Source organism: Aedes aegypti, chromosome 3, assembly GCF_002204515.2.
Source record: "Aedes aegypti strain LVP_AGWG chromosome 3, AaegL5.0 Primary Assembly, whole genome shotgun sequence".
Lineage (NCBI taxonomy): Eukaryota > Metazoa > Arthropoda > Insecta > Diptera > Culicidae > Aedes > Aedes aegypti.
Genome location: NC_035109.1, coordinates 44941068 through 44964138, shown reverse-complemented (window position 1 = coordinate 44964138; position 23071 = coordinate 44941068). Strand labels below are relative to the sequence as shown.

General features: G+C 36.2%; 1 protein-coding gene across 3 annotated transcripts in view; it reads left to right on the top strand.

The window, feature by feature from the left end:
• LOC5568147 (mucin-5AC) overlaps positions 1 to 23071 on the top strand; it is a 188699-nt gene that overhangs the window by 32351 nt on the left and 133277 nt on the right. For 2 of the 3 annotated variants that reach the window (XM_021848627.1, XM_021848624.1), the window contains exon 1: positions 1978 to 2840. The exons of the other annotated variant lie outside the window; for it this stretch is intronic. The gene's annotated coding sequence lies outside the window, so the exon portion shown is untranslated. Of the gene's footprint in view, positions 1 to 1977; positions 2841 to 23071 lie in introns of those variants that run through there. 3 annotated transcript variants of the gene reach the window in all.

Below are 23071 nucleotides of genomic sequence, written 5' to 3'. Positions count from 1 at the left end.
CATGAGACCATGGCTAATCGAGCGTAAATTTGTGCTTACTGATTTGTGGCCGTCCAGTCCGAAGGGGTTACAGCATAGCGAATAGTATTCGTAGTATTGAACTTTGTCCATTTCAACAACTTCGGTAATAACGAGCAATATACAGCTGACAACACTTGCACTTTCTCACTGCTCTTTGTTAGTTTTTTTGGTAAACTTATAATTCTCAAGTCATTTCAACGCTTTAAACCAGAATTGGTAAATACCTAATTGCCATATTGTCTACCCATTGATTTAACTGTCAATTTTGTAGTTACCTAACAGGTAGCTGGAAAAAATGCCTACATTATGATTGAAGAAACTTTTGTTTCTATGCTGTTTCGTTCTTAAGTAGTTTTGTTTATAAACTTATAAATATGAAAACAAGCTTTATAAACTTAAAAATGTATAAATTTGTAAACAGCTCATCTTGGCAATATTTGATCATGTTTTAGGAACGAAAAATGAGCGTATTTAAAAAAATGTTTAGAATTGGATCTTATTGATCGCTCTTTTCAAATAAACTTTGTTTGTAAGCTGGAATAGCTAATCGGATTATCATTATTTATTTTCCTTAACGGTGAAAAATGTCCTGGGAAATTTATTCCATTTCAAAAAATCTCAAAGTTTTGAGAAAATTTGATTCCGACTTGACAAAAAAAATGTTTCTGTGACGCTTTTATCTTCAGTTATGATTTTCGAACGAAAATACTTGTACGAGAAATCTGGGCATTTTTCACAAAACTATGACCAAACGCAGGAATTAAAAAGTAGTACATTTTAAAAATTTCAGTGAATGAAATTTATAAAATTCTGTTCTCAAAAATATTTCTTTGAAAATCTTACACGAGTTGGAACATAGTTTTCCCGGCTTTTCTTTACGAATTTTCTCAACGGTGAAAAATTTTGTAAAAAACTTTTTCCAGTTAACATTTTTTCTATTCCTTAGAAAATTTGCTTTCATTTTCATAGAAAAAAAACTTTGTTTCTACGATGCTTCTTTCTTGAGCTATGATTTTTCAAAGAAAAGGCTCAAAATGGCACATTTGCACATTTTTTACAAAATTGGCCATAACCTAAAAACGAAAAAAAAATACCATTTCAAAATTTCAGCGATTAAAGCTTATGAAATTACCTTCTCAAAAATATTTTTTTTGAAAATTTTCCACGAGTTGGAGCATAATTTTTCCGGCTTTTCTTTACGAATTTTCTCAACGGTGGAAAACTTTGTGGAAATACTTTTTCCAGTTAATATTTTTTTTTATTCCTGAGAAAATTTGCTTTCATTTTCGTAGAAAAAACTTTGTTTCTATGATGCTTCGTTCTTGAGTTATGATTTTTCAAAGTAAGTAGTGTCAGGGGAAAACAAAAAAATTCCAACTGAATTTTCCGGGAAAATAGGCGACCCTGAATTTTTCTCAATTTTTTTTATTCATATATTGATGAGCCCTGCCTGTGGAAAAAGTTTCATGAAAATCTGAGACCTTTCGGCCCAAACCCGTACGGAAATAGAATATCCCCATCTGTTACATGAAAAGGCTTATTATAGATATTGCTATATTGCCTTATGTGCCATAAAATTTTGGGCAACTGGTTTGGTCTATATTACGTCTTATGTAGAGACGCATAAACTGCTAAATAATTGCTTATTCGAGTGCTTACTGGTTATTTGCACAGCGCTTTGTTTAGTGTGACAGATATGCGTAAAAATAAAGTAGCGGAACAGTTATGTGTGCAAATTGAGCAACGGGTCAAATTAACTAGGAATGATTTTCATAGTTTCCGAGCAAAGTTTACTTCTGTAAGCGTTTTCTTACAATGTGTAACGTGGGACATTTATATGTACAACGGCAACGCGGCGGTCGCTGCTTTTTGGTGCGATGATTATAATGATGAGGATGATGACGATGGAAAGAGGCAAGCGAATATCAAGCTGAGGAGACCAACAAGCAGTGTTCTCACAGCCATCGAGTCGGTCGACAAGCAGCGAAGTTCACAAAGCGCTCCCAGTAGCGGTGTCGGTTACACGTCACTTCAGTGGCTCAGTTCTGTTGTAGAGTATTCTTCGGTAGTAGCAGAAGCCGCACACGGGTAGACTAGTTGGGGCACTTTTCCAGGTTTAGCTCTAGGGCATTCTGATAAGGCGCTTTCGGTGATCACTTTAGAGCTCTAAGACGTCGTTGGCTGAGTTGATCTCAGAAGTTAGTCGGTTTCGTAGCAGGCGTTGAAGAAGGTGATCCGCAGCCTACTGTGCGTAGACTCCTAGGTAACGATTAGTGTGTAGGTAGTGTACGGAAGGTCGATCCTAGTTGAGGAAGTGCACACGGCGAACAAAGTGTCGGGGAAGAAAATTACCGGAAAGTGAGAATTTGATGTGAATTTCAACGGTTTGAAAAGACATAATCAATAAAGCGAGAGTCCGGAAAAATTCTTTCATCGTTGTCCAGGGGTGAGAAAAAAAAGTGAAGCTAGTGTAGTGACGACGGGTGAATGGCGGCTGGGGCGTGCTTCAGAAGTGTGTTTTGCTTTCTCGTGGTCGTAGCAGCCTGATGTTGTGTAGTGTGTGAACTCGTTTCAGTAGAGAAGAGAAGAGCAGGCGTGTACACGTCCTCATCCTCAACGTAGTCATCGTCGGTTGCTTGGATTTGGACGGTCGGTCGTTGTACGCATATTAGCAAGCGCGCGAACCAGTCAGTCAAGCAGGCAGTGGCCAGGAAGAAGAAGGCACACCAGCACTACAGAGCAGCAAACAACAGTCGACACACGAGGAGACGAGAGAACGACTGGCTAGAAACACAGGAAACACAGAAAAACATAAAACGGTAACTTTATGCTTTGTTCTACATATACACAAAGTGGGAAAAGAAGGGGGATCCCATCCCATCAACGCAATCTCTATCTATAGGGTACGCAGTGGTGGTTCGGCTTTGGTGGCTTCACTGGGTGTTTGCATTGATTTGAACTTCTGTTCATCACTATCCCTCGCATTTGTTATACAGTCTGTTCTATATACATGGAATTCTCTTTGTTTTGAACAAAACCTAGAAAATGTTTCTTTCTACCACTAGAAACCCTATTGATTCAAATACAGACAAACGGTCTTGGACTGAAAGGACAATTGACTAATAGTGACTATTGTCATTGACAGAAATATCAAGTTAGCTCTATATTGAATAATGGACTGAAAAAACATCAATATAGCCTTATTTTTTGTAATTTTCATCGTAATAGGCTGATTTTTTTATCTTAAATCCGTTACGAAACAGATTACTTTCATGCGTCAAATTATGTGTATCGTAAGAGCCCACAACCCAACTGATTTCAATTATGTTATAGTTCATAAGGCAATAGTATTTTATTACGTTACAGATTTGAGTTGCATAATGACTCATTACACAGCGATTTTCATTTTTTAAGGGGTGTTTTACGGCATTGAAAATAATGCTGTACGCAAATTGTGCAAAACTCTACTTTTAAAGCACTCGTGATTCTCCAAAAATGACGCACCGACGACTCATGCTGTCAAAAATCTGTATTTTGTTGCGCAAACTACTATTTTTTACAGTCAGATTTTCAACCTTCGAAAACTTACTCCATTCAACTTTCCATAACTTGATATTAAAGGGATCATTGAGTTAGAGAGGTATCATGTTATAGAACTAAAAACAGCGCAAATGCCATCCAAGGAACCATCGAGGCAGAGTCTATGAATGGAGAGTTGCGCAAAGAGAACTGGCAACAAGTTCCCCAATCACAAATCATTTAATTATTTTGGCCACCTATTTTACTGTGTGCGCTTTCAAGTGACTTCACTCAAATGTACTCTCAGCTCGAATGTTTGTTTATCAATTGCAAAGAACAAAGTTAAGCTTGATCTCTGGTTTCGTAATTATAAAGTAATCACAATGATGTGTTTAGTAGAGTATTGCAACAGCACATACGACAAAAAGCTTGAACTCAAAAACTTGATCTTTTTCGGTTTCCGCTCCGCGCAACTGACAAAACAGTGAATTTCTTTTTGCCGTTTGCCGCCCCAAAGGGAATTAACCGAAAACAGCCGCATCTATAGCGTCAGTCTGTGTTGAATAACAATTATATATTTTTTAAACTAATTAATTTTGAATAGTTTATTAAATTGCAGTTACAGTTCAACTATTGAACGGATTGATATATTTCCACTATGGGGTGAGATTACTTACATTACTGTTACATTACATGTAACAAGTAGGGGGCTCATTCACAAATCATAGGCCCTAAAGAGTAATTATTTCGTTACATAATTGTAAATTATGTAACTTTTTTTTTTAATTTCGTCACGATAACAATACCCCTCTCGTCTCAAAACGTGTTTGTTTATTCTGCTCGATAGGTAGACGATTTGACAGTTCAATAGGTAGACTTGGTTTCAGTCTTCGCGCAACTCTCCATTCATCGACTCTGCATCGAGGTAGGCATGAAAACCAACTTTTACTATGGTTAATTATTTAAACTCCTGCATGATGCTTGATGCTTGACAAATTTCAGGTAGTATTTCGGTTCACACATGTTAAGATCTTTGACAGATTTATGTGGTGATATTTGACGACACCAGGCCGCTCTTGGTTTATAAACTGTTTGACTATTACGCTTAAACCATTAAGAAAATTTTAGGGCAGATGTTGATGCTTCTACTTAGCACAGCTTACTTCAATGCAAATTTCCGTCTACTACGCTTTCAGAGGTTTCGCCTACAGCCAAAATACTAAATAAATCGCCTACTGTCTAGGAGGGCATTTCCCTCTTAATTGTTCGAAGATCTGTTTATCTCAGAATTGGATAGCGTATCTCATTTGATAATCATATACCAACACTTATTTTTGTCGCAAAATATTCAGGTTTTCCCACTGATGATCGTTCTTTCGCTCGGTGCAAAACTACTTCCCCCACAGCCAGTGCAGTCAGTGGCTCGAAGGAACCCGGCAGAGGGGAACCTGTCTGAGTCTAACGGTTTTCGCTCTCCCGATCGACGAGACACGAAAAACAACAACCCTGTCGGCCCATTGTTCAGTGCGTTATACATATTCACGCGAGGTTCCCCCCTTTCCCCAAGCAACCACCCAGTAGAGGTTTGCGCGAAAGTTGCTCATGAATACATTCAGCGCAAGACCCGAACTCGTCTTTGATTTTGTTTTTGCCAACTCGGCCGGACGGATTCGGGAGAATGGGGAACGTCACTTTTTTTGTTTGTCATACGTTTCTCGAACGAAAGTTTCATCATCTGGAGGTTCCAAAATTTACAACCACACACCACCAGCTCGCACTCTTAAAAAGCTCCGAACCGGTAGTGGTAGATTTCGCGTATACCTGTGTGCATGGTGTGTCTGAAACCAGTATAAGCGAAAAAAAAGTCCACTAATATGACACTCACTATTCAAAGATGTAGTATTCCAGTTTCTCCTCATTATATTTGATAATATTCTAATTTCATCTAAAGCATCACATGTTATAGTTATTTGCGCATTTTTCATTATTTGCAAGAGATCCGATTCATATGAAATCGTTTTATGAGTGGACTCTACTAAAAACAAAAACAAATGTCCAAAGGTTTGACACTTGCAATTCAAAAGTTTTTGTTTTCTTTTTATTACACTGCGGAACACGTTTTTGTCTCAAACATCAAAATACCGCTGTTTACTTAATTAAGGGTTGCTGAATCCATTGTCGTTAAAAATATCAAAAATATCATAGCACGTCCTGGTTTTGAGATATTGGCTGTTGAAAATGCTAACTTTGACTATATCGTCCAACTTGCATGCAAGTTTCCCAACTTGTATGGCAATTTATTTGCTTAATTTGTCTCAGAATTCAAACTTTATGGGTACAACAATACTTATCAGCAAAGTTCATAATACTTTCGATGCTCACAAGTTATTTTTTGGTGATTCAGAAAAGTATTGTATTTTTCCATATAAGAGAAATGAAGAGTTTTGTATGGAGACTGCAGTCATGTTGAAAAAATCGATTCAATCTAAATTTGATCGTGCGTTTTCAACAAAATTATATCTGAAAAGAAAGTTTAAGTCCTATTTTGCATGCTTGCTGGATAAGATCATAAAGAAGTTTGATAAATCATACTTTTAATGTCATGTAAACATCAATCAAACCAGTGTTTTATACAACTTTGGCGGCCTGTAGCTAAAAATTGTGACGTGTAGGGACATTTCTAAGAATGGCTTCAGATTCAGCGACCCCAAATCTTCAAGAGATACATAATTTGATCCTTGAGACACGAAAAATTGTCAGTTTTGTTTCGCTGTGTTATGTTTTAAGGTACTTTAGTAAATTTGAAAATATCAAAGGAAAACAGAACTATAGTAATTTGGAAATTACGACAAAGCAGTTTTCGACGATTTAATTAGCATCTTCGGTGTTCTCACCATCAATAAGTACAAAAAAAATCTCAATGTTTTATTTGATGTGATTTATCACTCCGAATTCTTCATGAAATCAGAAAAAAAGAAGATATTGAATGGAATACCCAGAGATAAAAGTAGAGTTTATTCATGTACAGCACGCATGCATAAACCATGAACTTTTCAAAAAGCTGTTCATCAGTTTGACAACAGTCCTAAGCAAGTATTTGTTAATCGGTTTATAAAATTTGATAATGCACTTGCTAGTTGAAGCTTATAGATATTCGAAGCTTAGGAGGTACGAAAAATTCCACGCTAATTCATATTAATTATTCATACAGTTAACTCCATTACTTGATATTCCGTAGGTGAGTTAGAGAACCACAATAATAGTTGGTTTTCATGACTAACTCGATGGTCCTTGGACCGCAGTTGCACTGGTTTTGTTTTCTACAACTCGATACCTCCCTAACTCGGTGGTCTCTTCAATATTTAGTTGGGGATGGTACACAAATTATGTCTGAAGAATGCTGAAAGTGGTAGTCGAAATACGCATATCTGTCAAAGATAAGCAATTTGGGCGGAACTGTAATCTAATTTCTTTATTGAAATTCTGCTCAGAGGATTTGAATTCATTAGAAAGAGTTATAAAAGTTATAAAAGGCCGGAAAAAACGGGAAATACCCGGGAATTTGAAAAACATACCGGGAAAATGTATATCAAACATAAGAATACCGGTTTATTTCAGTTTCAAGCCTATAGGCGAAACTAGAAAACTACCTGTCAACTCGTATTTTGTTATTTGTTTTATCACAATCTTGTAAAAAAACATCACTGTCATAGGTAATTGCTTGGCAAATTATTCTAACAATTCTCACCGATTTCTTGTGAGATGCTTTGTAGGAAAGATATTTAACTCACCTGATTTTTTAATACTTAGTAGATTCGTATTAGTTGGCGAAAACCTGAGCCCAAAACAGTGTCAAAAATTCTTGGCAGAACTATTGAAATTTTGGGCAAATGTTTTATTTAAGAACTCCGTTTGACGATTTCTGGAGTTACCGATGGTACTTATTCTTGATGAAGCCTTGCCTGTAATGAATAGTCTTCAATTTATGACAGAGCTTTTATGAGGTTTCTGACAAGATTTTGTATGGATTTCTGCAGATTTACAGTAAATTATTTCAATCATTCTCCACAACTTGGGAAGATCTTTTTAAAGATTGTGTCAGGGTATTTCTTCCGTTTCACTACAACACAAGTGTTAACAGCTCAACTTCCAAATCAAGCCTCACCACTCTTTATTCGATCATGTATTTATACATGTATGGATTTTAGTGTTTGTATTCCAAATGGTTGGCAATCGTTCGAACCGACAGTATTAATCTGACAGCATAGCACACGCTTGAAATAATCATTCAGATTTCAAATCTTACAATCTTCAATGGATTAACAAATAGCGAGATCCTTTAGGTAATCTTATGCAGATTTTTGTTGAGTTGTTGACGAGGTTTTTGGTCAAATGGTTGTTATTGTTCGGAAGATGCTTTTTCGAATCTACGTCGAAAATTGTATATAGCTTAATGGAGGAACTGTGAAATGCTTTTTGTCAATATATTGTTTCTTCTTGGGTCTAACATAAGTTTAACAAAAAGTATTTCTCCAAGAGCCTGCCATGTCTAACACATAATTCACATAAGGCACTCATAGAAGATAATGGTTTTTTTATGCAACTTTGCCGTTTTGTGAAAATATATTGTAAATCAGAGAGTTAAAAGTTATTCATATAATTCCAAGTTCTTATTTTAGATACTTCATCAAATAGTTTGTTTTATCCTTAATCGAAATTCAAACCGTTTTGAACTCACATGATTTTATAAATTTGATAAAAACTCATTTATAAATAAGTTAAATGAAGTCCTCCAAATTTGACAATTTTGTATGAAAAAAAAAAAACATCAAGTCGCAGGATCATTTTATTATCCATTTTTAATTGTTTGGGCACCTGGGAAAAATCCGGGAATTGGAAAACTGATTTTAAATGGACATCCCGTGTACTTATTTTTGGTGAAAATTAAAACTTATGTATTTGCCATTTGAACACAAAATGGCAGTAGTAATAGAAATTTTATATGGGGTTTATCGGTCTTCAAAAACCAACATATCCTTAAAACTAAAGATCTATAATTAATACCAACACAGATTCTTTAAAAAAAAATGAATCACGTTAAGATTAAGAAAACGTGTGTTGAAAATATAACGCTGCAGGTAGACAAACTTGTACAACCCTCCTTCCTAGGTTCATAAGTAACTATTGAACGACCCTTATTAAATTTTATTTGTTGACTGCTCGGAGCCGCAAATCAACCTTAACTTATTTTTTTTCTTCGAACTTTTAACGAGATTTTCAGCCCTGGGTTTTTAAATAACTGTAGTTTTTCTAGATTCATGAATAAATGTGAGGAATTTCTTACTCCATTTGATTAACAAAAAAAAAAAATAATGTATAATTAACGTAGTTCATATTCTGGAAAAAAAATCAATTAGTCCAAAATATAAATTTTGTTTTAAATATGCGAATAATGTTCAAAGAAATTGCCATACCATTCTATGAATAAGAGATTGTAAGCCTTATTTTTTAAAAACTAGAATTGGAATTGGAAAATGAAACTAACATATTTTCTAAATTTACTAGAGAATGTTTTCAACATAGGAAGCTAGATCTATATTAATCAACAACATTACGTATAATTATGTCGGGACTTTATCCAGTTGAAATGATCCTAGAGGTATCCACCGAAAATTCCTGGCATATTTCAAGCTTCTCCTTCTTCTTCTTGGCATTAACGTCCCCACTGGGACAGAGTTGGCTTCTCAGCTTAGTGTTCTTATGATCAATTTCACAGTTATTAACTGAGAGCTTTCTTTGCCAAAGTTGCCATTTTCGTATATCGTGTGGCAGGTACTATGATACTCTATGCCCAGGGAACTCAAGGAAATTTACATTACGAAAACATCCTTGATCGACCGGGAATCGAACCCATACACCTTCAGCATGGCTTTGCTTTGTAACCGCGGACTCTAACCACTGTAGTAGTGATACTTGAAAAAATCTCAAAGCTTGTTGATGAATATCTGAGAAGATTGCTTGCAAAATGTTCAACACTTTTTTTACGGTCGTTCGCTTCTAAAAATCTTAATAACAAGTTTCTCTAAATGTTCAAAAGAGTTTCTAGAACTTAGTGGACACCTAACCTATCTTTCAGAAAATTCCGGGCAAGAACTTCACGGATTATGGTGAAATCATAAGGTATAATTGGAGAAATCTTTCAAATCTTGTGAAGACCTTCAGTGATAGTTCTTCAAGAAATCTACATTTTTTTCATTGGATGTTGATTATTTTTAAGAACTTCCAAAACAGATTCTTAGAAAGATGTTCGGTTGATTCCTTGCTAGATTCTTAGTGGACTTAGTGAAATCAAGAGAGTCACAACAGAACTCTATACATCATCTGTGGTGGATTACAGGCCTGCCTTTTGGGAGTACCTGCTAAAAACATCTGTGGATTCAATACTACACAAAATTTCCAATCAATAAATAGCGTTGAAACACATAGTGTTTAGTTTGATGGTAAATAAATTCAGTGAGTGCAGCTGCTTCGCTTTCTTTCCTGCAATTCAATTCAATTGCCCTTATTTCGAGTAAGTAGTTCTTCCCATAAAACACCTTCCACACCTGTTATCGTATACTTATGAATCAAATAACTTAAGAGATTCTTTAGTAATGTACAATTAAAATGAAAAAGTTTTGGACCATGTTTATATAATCGTTTATAATAATTGAATGTATCTATAAGCATTCCCAGTTAATGTATTAGCCCTACATTTTCCTTTTGAAATGAAACCCAGCCAGAAAGTGTTGTTAAGCGCCCAAGAAACAAGAAGTTCAGATTATTAGATTATTCTTTATCTGTAAACTTCGTAGTTCTAATTTGGTTTCACAGCAATTTTTTTTGTGGAACTTTTTTACTAAACAAATCGTCTGTGGTGAACTCGTTTTAAACTATAGAATCAAGTTCTACCAAAGCACTAAGATAGAGCATTGCTACAATAAACTTCAGTTTTATTTGAAAGTACGCTGTAAGTTCAAATGAAATCTTTGTAGCAACTTGGTAAGGATGAAATTGAACTGGTTTCGAACTCTTTATAATTAAATCAGATTAAATTAGTGTGATACCAGTGCTGTAGAACGTCAAAATTTTGGGAAAATTTCAAATGCTAATAGCATTTTTCCATGCGAAGTACAACATCAGCTAATATTTCCAACCGATAGTAATTCGGAAAAGGTCACAGGGAAAACATTTTCGATGACTTTTTCCATGGGAAAGAATGATATTAGCAATATTCGATTGTTAAATTGATATTGATTCATGACATTGAACAGCTCTGGTACTAAACGCACCTGATTTGAACTTCTTTCGAACTATAAAAAAGTTCCAATAAAAACAAAAAAAAGTTTTCACCTAGCATCGACCATGGCCCTACGGATTCAAAGACCGACACCTTACCACTACACCACCAAATGATTCATGACTAAGGTGTGATTATTTGCTAATTTGAATGCAAACTTTATATACAACGTTACTTGCTTTGTTATTTTTCGAGATTCATCGTCAGCAAAGGGATCAATGCACGAGTTCATTATTTGATGTTTGAGTGGTGCCATCGCATCAAGTGAATTCGGCTCCGCTCAAACGTCAAGTTAGTGAACTCGTGCATTGGTCCATACCAAGCGTGGGTGGCATTTTTTGCTAATTACTACGATTTCATTTGATGCTTTTATGGATTGATAAACGATCTGTCAGTTTATGCAACCTGACATGATTCTAGATTATAATATTAACTATATGTTTTGTTTTTAATATAGATTGTCGATAATGAATCATAGTGAAGAATTATATACAACTTGTGTTAACATTCAAAAAGTTTAATATGGCATATTGTGCGATTCTGATTTTTGACGTTCGAATATGTGATTTTCAGGGTGTCTACTACCTGGAAAAACCTGGAAAACCTGGAATTATCAGGGAATTTTATTCAACCTGGAAAAAACCTGGAATTCTCAGGGAATTTCGATCACAATCAGGGAATTTATTTTGAAGCAGTAATTCATGATAGAATATGTTCACGACAACGGATTTTTGCGTTATAACCCAGAGCTATCATTAATTGCCAGAAAACTATCTTCATTCGAAAAAAATTCGGCTGCGCCGCTCTCCAAAAACTATATGAGCTGTTCAGTGAGAATTCTTTCGAGTATGAAATTTCATCAGCTTATCAAAACATGATTGATGTTTTTAATGTATCTAAATTTATTCGGTAAAGGATTAACATATCTAGGGCTGGTAGCAGGTTTGTTTTTATATACATTTTTTTTTTGCAATTCTCTAAAAAGTCTCTATTTTTGATAAAAGGGTCTGAAGTCTCTATTTTAACCAAAATAGTATCTAAAGTCTCTTTTCTTTCCTTATCTTGCTTGCAGATAACTGAGATGCAAAATTTCTTCTCGTATTTCTCGAGAACAACCTCAGGAAAAATCCGTGTGGTTTCTCCAAAGATTTTATTATGAATTCTTCAAGAAATTGCTTCAGCATTTTTTTCATAGGATGCTTACAGGAGTTCCTCCATAATTTGCTTCAGGAAATCCTTGAACATTTCAACGTTAATACCTCTAGAAATTTTTCTCAGGCAGTACTTTGAACAAAGACTATCTTAGGACTTCCTCCAGATATTTTTTTCACTAACTATCCAACCGAATTCCACAGTCATTAATCAAAGAGATATCCAAAGTTTCCCACAGAATTTCTCCCAAGAAAACTTGACAATAATTTCAACGCCATTTCGTCTACGGTTATTCCAAAGAATAGATCCAAAAGCTCCTCGAGGGGTTATTCGAGTCAATATATTGAGAACATTTCAAATAATTTCCTCAATTCGACCTGTGTTTCATTATTAGGTTTCTTTAGAGTTTCTAGCAATTTCGTCCAGTGTTCCTGGAGATCCTGCGCACTATATTGCGAGATATTATGATTTTTCATTTTTTTTTATTATCGTAGCAATAATCTTGGAAATCTTCTAAAAGTTCTTCAAGAGTAAGTCTTCCTGAAAATCCTCTTTAATCAAGGGTGGCCTAAGAAATTACATAAGGGGATTTTTTTTTATTATCGGACAATTTGGGCCGGAGGTTCTCCGATTTGCATGAAATTTTCCCCAGAGGTAGAGCTCGTGGATACATGACCAAAAGCGAAATTCAAAAAAATTATAGTGGCCTATTTTCCCGGAAAACTCTAGATGAATTTTCACGATTTTTCTATATACCTCAAACTTTGAAAATTCATATCTCCTGAACTATGCATCGTAGAACAAAAGTTTTTTAGTGAAATCGAAAGGAAATTTTCTCAGCAATCTATTAAAAATATAAAAAGAAAAACATTTCTCGGAAAATTTTTCACCATGGAGAAAATTGTCGGAAAAATAGCGAAAAAACTATCGTCTGTATCATAAAAAATTTTCAAAAAAATATTTTTTGTTTCATCAATCCATACTCTAACTTTCGTCCATAGACGCCAAAGTGGTATCTTTTACCGTTTAGGCGACAGAACTGAAAAACCGATGACCACCCACACGCTTCCCATAGGAAAATGTGTGCTATTGTGGGCCTCATAACCGTGCGCTAACGGCGGCAGTAATTTACACGCATTGTAAGTGTAACGCAGTAAACCATCCTTTCCTTTCCAGTCAGAAGAAGCTTTTCGTCAATCGGAGCACTCTCCTTTGGTCTGTTGGTCCTTTATTCGTAACCTTTACTATTGAGACCAACAGTCTTTAATTGAAAACGATCCTAACATTTAATAATATAGGTAATAGGAACTGACCCTCAGCAAGCATGGGAAAATTCACTCACTCACCCGAATGCCACCGATGAAAAATAGCAAAAAATCTGCTGCTATCGAACATTCAGTGATAGCTGTACCGTCCTAGGCGGAATGTAGCATGAAAGCGTCGAAACCGATTGTGTAAAAGCGACAGTCGGAAGGAACGCGAAGAGAAGTTAATACCAATACACTTGTATCTGCGAGGCACGAGTTAATGAACTGACTGAGAGGATTTCTACTCACTGAATCATTCCGTGATGTGGACTGCCAGTCAGTGAACACTCATTAGCACTCAAACCCGAATGCCATCCGAACGGAATCAGAATGTAAACAATCATTCCTGGGCAAATATATTAAAAGGGCACATCGACATTGTCGACTATTGGCTTTGCAAGCCGCTGTTGAACCCAATTCAACTCGATCACGCTCACCAATACCACTATCAGGAAGAGCTAACACCAATCTTTCTGATAGCGGGGTTAGTTTGCGTGGGCTAAAAAGGACTAACAAGGGCTCAACAGCAACGTTTCTGAAAAAAAGCTCAAGACCTCTTGGGCCCTTTTCAAATGTTTGTCCTTTGTCCGAATTTTGGTATTGCATTCGACTGATCAGATGCCGTTTTTTGTTTCGCTTAGTGCTCGCCGAAGAAACAGAATGGGCATTGGAAATTGAAACGTTCGACTTGGTTAAAAAAACGGCTTTCTCGCTCCCGACTGTGCGTGGAAGCGAGTGAGGGAAACACAATAACTGAGTGAGTGTTTCCCATACTTGACCTTCAGTATCATATAGTTGCCAAGCAAAAAGGATATTTATACATACATAAAATGCTATTTGTAATTTTCTTGCCTTTTTCAAATTTTGTTCAATTTATCAAATGATTAGATAATTAACTAAAAACGCGCGAATAAATTTTCAGTTTTGTTTTCTATACAAAGTGATATATTTGATATAAATTCTGATTGTTCCTTGGAAGAATATAGTATAGTATTTGCATGTATATAATATCAATCAACTGTATAACACTCAGGGACGCTATCTATTGTTCCATTGATGGCTGCTGTGGAATATTCCACTGCCAGTCAGCATGCAGCCTCTACAGTTGGCGCCAATCCAACAGCGCGCCAAACTGTATTGAGAAGCGTACGCGCGTAATGAATAATTATTGTATGTTTTGTCTGGCCGTATCGTGCGCCTATATAAGGCGCACCCATTGAATTTGTAAGAATGTAGTTTCTTCCGTTTCTCCACTGAGTAGGCATGCTACCTCTCAGTGGTAATAAATCTGATAAGTGAAGCCGTTCGCTTGATTTGCTGTCCGTTGTATCGTAAAAGACACAACGTAGGAAAGACGTCCTTGCCGAAACAACATATAAACAATATATTCATAAGTTTTCAAAGAAAGTGGATCCTGAGATTTGATCCTTGAAACGTTACCATAATGATTGATTGTAACAAGAACTTCCCGTGCGGCTTTCATAGAGGCTGTTAGCTTTAATACTAAATAACGTTGCTGATGAAGGGCACACAAAACACCCAACTGACCATTGGAGAGTGGTCCGATTAACGAAAAGCTTCTTCTGACTGGAAAGGAAAGGATGGTTTACTGTGTTACACTTACAATGCGTGTAAATTACTACCGCCGTTAGCGCACGGTTATGAGGCCCACAATAGCACACATTTTCCTATGGGAAGCGTGCGGGTGGTCATCGGTTTTTCAGTTCTGTCGCCTAAACGGTAAAAGATACCACTTTGGCGTCTATGGACGAAAGTTAGGGTATGGATTGATGAAACAAAAAATATTTTTTTGAAAATTTTTCATGATACAGACGATAGTTTTTTCGCTATTTTTCCGACAATTTTCTCCATGGTGAAAAATTTTCCGAGAAATGTTTTTCTTTTTATATTTTTAATAGATTGCTGAGAAAATTTCCTTTCGATTTTACTAAAAAACTTTTGTTCTACGATGCATAGTTCAGGAGATATGAATTTTCAAAGTTTGAGGTATATAGAGAAATCGTGAAAATTCATCTAGAGTTTTCCGGGAAAATAGGCCACTATAATTTTTTTGAATTTCACTTTTGGTCATGTATCCACTAGCTCTACCTCTGGTGAAAATTTCATGCAAATCGGAGAACCTCCGGCCCAAACCTGTCCGGTAATTTAAAAAAATGCCCATAAGTAACTGTAACAGAAGATACCCATAAATTTACGTTAAGGTTTTTTTTTTTAATTCTCAGCTCTCTGGGAAATTACATTCAAATTTCCTTGGTGAAAATTCCTGGAAGGATGCTTGAGAAAAATGTTTTGAAAACTTCCTTGAGAAATATCTTAGAATTAATAGAAGAATTTCCAAGAAGAAATCCTAGGCGCAATCCTGAAGGTATCCTCAGAGTAATTTGTAGTCAAAATCTTATAAAAATTCTCAAGAACAATTTTGTAGAAAATCTTGAGAAATCTTTGGAGGGATCTGGAGAAGTTTCTAGTTGAATATTACAACATGTTTTAAACGGGAGTCTTGGAGGATGTTCTAGGAAAAACTAATCGGAGAATCACCGGATCTTCGAGGACTAAGGGTTTTTTTCACAAAAAATATCTGAAGGAATTTCTGATGAAAGCCTTGTGGTATTTTTTGTGACAATGTTTGGAAAAATCTTGGTTCTATTTTGAGATATAAAAAACAAAATTTTTGGAGGAATTCCTTTGGAAAATTTTTGGAGAGTGAATATCTTAAATATAGATATGAATCCATCCCTTTCGTAATGTCGTCGTAATACATCAATGAATGTTTGTCCTTTACTGGCATATACCAGATGTGCTGGTATGTCGTCGTAACGTCGCAAAAAAAAAATATTTGAAAAAAAAAGTTTTAAACATATTTTCAGAGAAATGTTTGCTCTGATTAATCTATTTTGTACTGGTTCCTGTTAGGTTTCGGTTTTTGATTTCTGTTTTGTCTCTTTTCGGTCTCATTTTAATTACTTTTTAATCTCTTTTTTACTGGAAAGAGGTTTCTAAATTTCATATTTTCATTCATTTTTTAAATTATTGGAAAATATTTCGAAAAGTAAACTGGAACTTGGACAACAATCAATTCGAAATTTCGTAACAATCATGACTAATTTAGAACTTTTTCGAATGAATTGCAAACATTTATAATTTAATCATATTAAAACAGTCAAATGTTATACGGTCGAACGCGATTACCCAGGGGCTTGATAATCCGTGTTTCTATCATAAAAAAAATGGATCCGGGATCCAAAAGTTTTACGAATTATTTGTGTTAATTTATATTGTAGATATATTGTCACATATCCAAATAAAGTTTAATTTAGCGCCCATGAAGCTGTCTAAGTTATCCAAACGACCGATGGAAATGAATGGTACATAATCTGTACAAAAAATACTTTCAAGAAGACACATACTGATGCACTTGAAAGTTCCGTACCGTAAAATGGGGTGAAGTTGATCACTTTTGTGCCATTCTGTTCTATAATTCCTAGTAGGATCCATGTATTATCATCCAAATATTTTTAAAACCTGTACTGGTTGAATGTTTATCGGATTATACAAACGTAATTTTGACGAAATGTTATCATAACGATAAAAATATTTTTAAGAAATCAAAAAGTGGAGTTTTTGATTCCGGGGTGAAGTTGATCAATCACTGCGATAGGTTTCGTAAAATAAAGCGATATGCCAATCATAAGATTTGGGATCACTAAATCTGAATCAAGTCTCGAAAGTCTTACAACTTATTGATAAATCGGTCAATTTTTGAGTTGAACGTTGTGAATTACAGAATACACCACATAAAACGTCCAAATGTATGCAATTTTCCTTCAAAATAGCAACTCGCTCACAAAAAGAACGTGTTTTTTCTCTGAAAATAAAATTTCATCGTCAATGCAAATTCGAAATTGAGTTCACAGAATATACCTGGAATGTATGAAACAGTTTATGTAAATGGTGCTTTTATATAGCCTTGGTAATAGTCGATTGTTTGGAGAAGAACCCTTCAACAGTTCCTCAAACATTTTATAAAAAAATCTGTTTTTACATGGTATAATTATGTTGCATGTACAAACGAACTTCAAAACATCAAGAGCAGATATCAGGTAACGTGACATAACAAAAATTGTGATAATTGAAATCGGATCATAGCTCTTTTGACAGTTTATACATGTGGGTACGGGAATGATCAACTTTTCCCCACTGATCAACTACACCCCGAATTACGGTACATTAATTTGTTTTAGACATATAAAATTACAGTATTTCTTGAACCTGGAATTATTTTTATAAAACCTGGAAATATCAGGGAATTTCATTTTGCTAAACGAGTAGACACCCTGATTTTGAACGCAAATTTTTATACGATATACGTTCATTTTCGAGCCCAATTGCTTGAAGTAAACCATCCGTGAGGAAAAGAATAATTCAACAAGTAACCCTGTCAAGTTTACAAATAGTTCCTTATGAACTTGCTGAAACTTTCAAGCTCATGTTGAGTTCTGTTTTTACTTTTTGAAAAATTTAAAATTTATTAGATGCTCTGTTTGTTTGCGTACAACCACAAATATCAACATTTTGAGCAAAACGAATTGCACAACGCATTGATGGAACTTCAGAGACAACGAGTAGAAAACGTGTTCGAGTCTTGATGTAAGACTTCTCAGAAAATAAAATTTTAAAATTTGGGTGTAACAACCGTTGCTATAGTAATCCTAGCAAAATAATGAATTACATAAAACAAAATCATTGCTCAAAACATGTTTTAATTTTTTGTATGTTATAATCAATATTATTGTAAAACTTTTTAGCGTTCTATTAAGCGGCCAAACCAACTTGTTGTGAACGCAGGTTTGATTAGTTATTCAAAAATAAGCTAAAAATCATTTTCTTCTTAATTGTATGATTAGCTGATTAACTGTGCTGTTTTATTCGAACTTTTGATTGCTTAGAAATACAATAAGTAAGCAAAATCCTCAGATCGGCTATTGCAGGATGTTTGGACAATATTTTAACGTTAACAAAGATTTCAGACACACCGTTGTGTGTGGTTGTTGCCGCACGTTGCGTCGGTGGTCGTCCCGCTGCACGCGGTGGGTGTAGGAGGAGGACACGGAACACCAGTGCATAGGCACGACGACGACGACGACCGACAACGACGACGGAGCACCATCAGCCGAGAATGCCGTCTTTCCAGAATGGATGGGGCGAAACGGCAAGATCAACGACCGCGAGCGCGAGGCATAGGGCTTTCTCGGTCAGGCTGACACCAGTGGAGAATTCCGGTCGGGGCGGAATGGGGAGTGAATTGATGTGGCGCAAGCTACCTAGGGGATCGGATTCTTGTGTTGGTTGCTCGGTACTTGAACCAGAGTTGGGGAGTCGGATTGTGCTCTTCTTCTCTCGTTCGGTATCTGTTGGTTTGGTGTATTGTGTTGTTGTACATACAACTTCAGAAATGTGGGTGCTCTTGTCAGCTCAAGCATGCTTTCCGTGTTTTTATGTCTGGTTTTCACGATGTTGGTGTGCAGCAGTTGAGCTGGACGAATTTCTGGTTTTGCAACATTTTGAGGTACTGTAAAACCTTTCTGAATCTTTTCTAAAAATATGAGTACCGAGTAGAAGTATAAGTAACGGGCCGTCCCAAGATATCACTGTATCATAAAACTTGGGGGCTCATACTCCAAAGTTTGGCTAAGAATATTACAACTTTTGTGTTTATGAGGGAAATTCTGAGAAATGATACCTAAAGATAGCTCCTATGAGATTTTCAAAAAACGTTCGATTTTTGTGACTCATATATACAAATGTTTCCAGTTCTGCAAATTTTCCATATATTTATTATTTTTATATACTTGCTTATCCCTTGGGATCCAATCTTCATGATAAATAAATCAGTCTTCGTACGTTTTTCAATACAATTGGACATGAGTACTAATTTTGAAAGCTCAAAAACTACGTCTTTTTTAAAGCGAATTATTATTTTATTGATGCTTTAAAAGTGAGTTTCAAAATTAATCATATTGTCACATCAATAATATTGTGTGTTTTAGTGTTATTTAAGGTTTACTTAAGGCAGAATTGTGATTCTATTGTGATCTGTTTCTGAACATCATACATCACATTTGTATAATATCTGTCTTCAGTCGCCAACGGCAGGCGTCAATAACGTACGTTGGTTAAAACAACAAGTTTCGGGTGCAATTTTACTATTATTTCATCAGGCAATCGAGATTCAAGGTCTTGGAAACAATACGTCAATTTTTCTTTTTCAAACATTCGTCAAGCAGCTTACTCCCCCTGAGAATCTGGCAAACAATTCTTGAAGAAATAGACAAGTTAAGGGTATATAATAGCCTAACTTTATATGGAAACAATATAACAAATAAAATCCAAATTCTTACTGATTAGATTCAGTGTTTTAAGGCCTGAAAGACTACTGTGAATTTGAACAGAATAAATAAAGGTTAAAGTTTGTATGGGAAAAATGGGTTTAATTTCTGTAGAAACTAGTGTACAAATGATTTGTATTGCCAATATAAGGCGTTAAAACTTTGTCTAAAATCGTGGTCGCTCTAGATGTCACGCTTATGAGGAATCATTATTTGTCGTCTTGATATCATGACATAACCATTTGAAAAATTCTATAATTTGTGCTTCTTCAGATGTCCATGCAGCTAGCGTTCAGATTTTCCTAAAATTGACAGTGTTTTTCCGTAATTATATTTGGAAGCTACGTGTCCAATTCCCCCAATTACACGACAACTCTTTCATAAGCTCTACAGGGATTTCTTCATATATTACTTATTACACATATAACTTCATAGATTCACCTTCATGTTGCAACTTAGTGTTACACTTTGCATCACGGTTTGTAACTGCATACCAACAAGCAAGTGAAATCCCCAAATCAAAACCTACTCAGCAATTTTTAATTTTCTCCCTTCCCTCCCTCAGCGAATGGTAGCTCCGTCGAGTTCATATTTGCCACATTTTATCTTTTTTTCCATTACGATAAATTGTAGCTGGAAATAGAACTCAAGTGAAATGTCCTGAAAGCAACCGTGTAAAATGCACGAGTAAACCAAGGGGACCCATCCTCCCATATCCCAAAGCCCCGGGGCCCACTCAAGGTGCCCGATTCTTCCACCCTGAAGCAATAACTCAAGCACCTTTCGTTGGTAGGTACTCCTTGGCGCTTTGATTACAGTCATTAACGCGAAATCATGACCGCACTCCTTCGCTGCTGTTCTGTTTTATGTTTGTGGCATAAATAGCACACGTCCGCTTTTCCTACCGGGAAATGTTCACATCCTGGCACTGCTTGAATGTTTGGTGGAAAGGGTCGACCTTTCAATGTCTGCCCCTGTCGGCGTGTGTGTGTGTGGCTTGGCCAAGAACGTGGAGGGATAACAACTAGTTGCACTTCCATGTCCCTCTGGCCCTCGCGGGGGTTGAAACAATTGCCGAGAATGAGCGCCCGATAGGGCGAAAATAAGTGCCGGGTTCAGCCAGTGCCGGGTTTTTGCAATGAAATCACTGACAAAGGGAACTGTTTTCGCGCTCCTCCTGGTGGTGCTGCATGCAGCAGAAGCCAGCGAGTGTCTGCGCATAATCGGAAATTTTCCCGGTTGGATGCTGTCCAGGAAAGGATTTCGAGGTGTTTTGGAGACTGACGTCAACGGCAGGAGAGTGCTTCAAAATCAAGTGCCATGTGATCTTGAAAAATAAAAAACCTTTTCCTGCTGAACAAGGAGGCCATGGTTTTGCAAAGCTCCCCAAATTGCGCACCATCGGTGAACTTTGATAATTCGGATTGCTTTGTCCTTCGATGCTCTGCGAAAATCCAAGTAGGCCGAGGGCACGCGTGAATGGGGAAAAGTCGAATCCCCTCCCAGGCTGGCTGGCGATCCATTCACACAACCAAAATATTATGTTTTCCGCTCCAGCAACACATGTCCGGTCATGTACGAAATGGTCCTGGGTGGGAAGGATGGGAAAATTCCCCAACTAACGATAACAACAACGACAACGACGACAACCGAACCGGTCGGAATCGTCATCATCATCATTACTATCATGGGTGTAGCCAGAGAAGAGTAATTGACTTACTCCCCCTCCTGGCCGTTAGAAATGAATTCGCTACAGTATTTTTTTTTTTGGTTTTCCATATATCGTTTCCAAAACTCATCGTCTTCGTCTCTCTCACTGGGACAGAACCTGCTTCTCAGCTTAGTGCACTTCCACAGTTATTTCTTTGCCAATTTTGCAATTTTTGCATTCGTATATCGTGTGGCAGGCAGGTACAATGATACTTTATACCCAGGGAAGTCAAGGAAATTTCCATAACGAAAAGATCCTGAACCGACCGGGAATCGAACCCAGACACTTTCAGTATGTTTTTGCTTTGTAGCCGCGGACTCTAACTACTCGGTTAAAGAAGGCCCCGTTCATAAAATAATTTAGTTATGATAGATTCATTGGATTTTTTTTAAAAGGATATAAGAAAGATCTGTGCAGAAATTATTCAAAGATTTTATCAATGGTCCGTAATGGTTCTTGCTTGGAATCCGCAAAAATCGGTTATGCAACTCGAAAGTTTTATGTCAAGGATATTGCCAGCTGGTTCATAGTATTATTCTATTAAATTACATCTATTCAGGAATTCTTGGAAGAATTTTTCAAGGAATCTCTTTAGAGAAACTTCCTCATATTTTAACAGGAATTCCTCCTGGGAGAATCCAATTCTCTTTTTACATTTTTATCTGAAATTTGTCAAGGAGTTTAATATCACTCCAGTGGGTTTTCCAAAGACGAAGCAAACACATAGTAATTGGGCTCAGAATGGGTAATATTTCTAGTAGTACACTCGGTGCACAAGTTTCACAGAACTAAACTTTTGACAGTATTCTTGATTTCGATCTATTACTTCATTTTCCATGAAATTTAGACCATCTGCAATGGATATGAGCGTCTTTACTTCGTTTTTGGGTATTCCATATTAGAATGCAATTTATTTAAGAAGTACGCTAGACTACTCCATTGCTTCATGAAATGCAGCAAAGAACATCTTGGGAAGTTCATAAGGTTTCCTTCAAGTGTTCGTCCACGATGGCACATTCAGAAATTTTTCTGCATACTCTTCAAGAAATTTCTACATTGAACTCGTTCATGAATTACACAAGCAATTCCTATATATGAACAGCCGAATAGTTGGCACACAAATTTGATGAGATCTCAAGAAATTAAAGCATTGTATCAGTAAATCCTGATTCGATGCTAAGCAACTTATATTTTTAAGGTATATTTTAAAATGATTAAAAACATAAAAATCTTAAAATAGTTTTCGATGGTGATCATTGTGCCGCGGGTCAAATCTCAGCCACACAATTTGGTGGCGGGCAAAATTTTCCGCACTCCACCAAAAATCTTTTTTAATAAAATCAAACAAATACTCTCTAGAAGCCTGCCCAAGATTTTGCGAGAATTTTATCTATGTTAAATAAGAATTCTGCGCTGGATACTGTGAAAATTGTGGGAAATTGCAAAGCAGAGAAGCAGGCTTTGTGCTAATAAGGATGTAATGCCAATACTCAGGAGTATTATTTTAAGGTTGAAAAATCGACGCCATCTTGGTTTAAACAGCTGAATTAATTGTTTACCATCTTAGCGCTCATCGTATTGAATTATGAGGTCTCTGTTGACAAAACGATCAGAT